The sequence below is a fragment of the Herpailurus yagouaroundi genome, unplaced genomic scaffold, assembly GCF_014898765.1.
Source record: "Herpailurus yagouaroundi ecotype Mexico unplaced genomic scaffold, PumYag 566, whole genome shotgun sequence".
Lineage (NCBI taxonomy): Eukaryota > Metazoa > Chordata > Mammalia > Carnivora > Felidae > Herpailurus > Herpailurus yagouaroundi.
Window position 1 is genome coordinate 2,818,794 of NW_024412783.1, and position 1,749 is coordinate 2,820,542.

At 37.3% G+C, this 1,749-nt stretch overlaps 1 pseudogene; it reads left to right on the forward strand.

Moving 5' to 3' along the window:
* Positions 1-365: 365 nt before the first annotated feature.
* LOC121023600 (olfactory receptor 2T33-like) lies at positions 366-1,343 on the forward strand (annotated as a pseudogene).
* The last annotated feature ends 406 nt before the right edge of the window (positions 1,344-1,749 follow it).

Here is a 1,749-nt window from a genome sequence, read left to right on the forward strand (position 1 = left end):
AGCTTTTATATTGCTGAGCACATTAATTCAGCTTCTAAGAATACTGTCCATACATAATAAAAGCAAACAAAAATATAAATGACAAACTGAATATCTGACTTCTCCATTATATTAATATCAATAGCATAAAGACATGCTTAAAAAACACTTTCAATATATCAAGAAATTGGTTTATTGTACCAATTAAGCAAACTAACCATGAGAAGTGTTTATAATGAAAATGAAAAATAGGTGAAATTAATTTCATGCCCAAGTCAAAAAGACTTTGCAATCACAGGTGAAGATTTGGAATAGGTTTAAACATCTTCACATGTTCTTTTCATGAAAAAAGAAATGTAATTGAAATAGAGCATTGTAAATGATGAAAACTGCCATCTATTTCCTCATTTCCAGTGTCACTTCTGTTTGAAATCATGAAAAACGGGAACCACCTCAGATTTCATTCTCCTAGGACTATTTAACCACAGAGAAGCCAATCTATTTCTGTTTGTGATGGTTCTGAAAACTGCCTTCTCCTCCCTAATGGGCAATTCCCTCATGATCCTCTTGATTCACCAGGATTCCCAGCTCCACACACCCATGTACTTCCTACTGAGCCAACTTTCCCTCATGGACATGATGCTGGTCTCTACCATCGTGCCCAAAATGGCTGCTGACTACTTTACCGGAAAGAAGCTCATCTCCCCTGCTGGCTGTGGGTTGCAGATCTTCTTCTTTCTCACTTTGGGAGGGGGCGAGTGCTTCCTCTTAGCAGCCATGTCCTATGACCTGTATGTGGCTGTTTGCCACCCACTGTGATACCCCATCCTCATTAACTGGCAATTATACCTGAGAATGACTGCGGGGTCTTGGTTCCTGGGGGCAGCTGATGGGCTCATGCAGGCTGCTACTACCCTGAGTTTTTCACTTTGTTATGCACCCGAAATCAATCATTTCTTCTGTGAGGCCCCTAGTCTGGTGAATTTGGCTTGTGATGACACGTTTGTCTTTGAGTATATAATGTACGCATATTGTGTGTTAATGTTCCTGGTCCCATTTTCTCTCATTCTGATTTCCTATAGTATCATCCTTGCTGCAGTTCTCCAGATGCGTTCTGGAGAAGCCGGCCAAAAGGCTTTTACCACCTGCTCCTCACATCTCTCTGTGGTGGGACTCTTTTATGGAACTGCCGTTTTTACCTATATGCAACCTAAATCCTAACCATCAGGTCAGCTAACCATGATAAAGTAGTGTCAGTGTTCTATACTATCTTCATCCCTGTACTGAACCCCCTCATCTATAGTCTAAGGAATGGTGAAGTCAAGGGAGCTCTAAGAAAGCATATGGGTCCGTGTGCTATTTAAATCATTACTAACATTACATTGATCTGCTCCAAATTTCAATGTTACATAAATGAATTCTGTGAGAGTTCCTAGATAAAAGGTATATTTATTATATCTATAATTGTTACTGTCTTATTTGAAATATAGACACAACTCTGTATTTTGGATTTTTTTTCTTTTTTCATGTATAATTATTATTATTTTTTTTATTTATATATGAAATTTATTGTCAAATTGGTTTCCATACAAATCCGATAGACTCCACCAAAAGTCTGCTAGAACTGATACATGAATTCAGCAAAGTTGCAGGATACAAAATCAATGTACAGAAATCAGTTGCATTCTTATACACTAACAATGAAGCAACAGAAAGACAAATAAAGAAACTGATCTCATGTATAATTATTTTAAAAATCTTAAAAGTTTG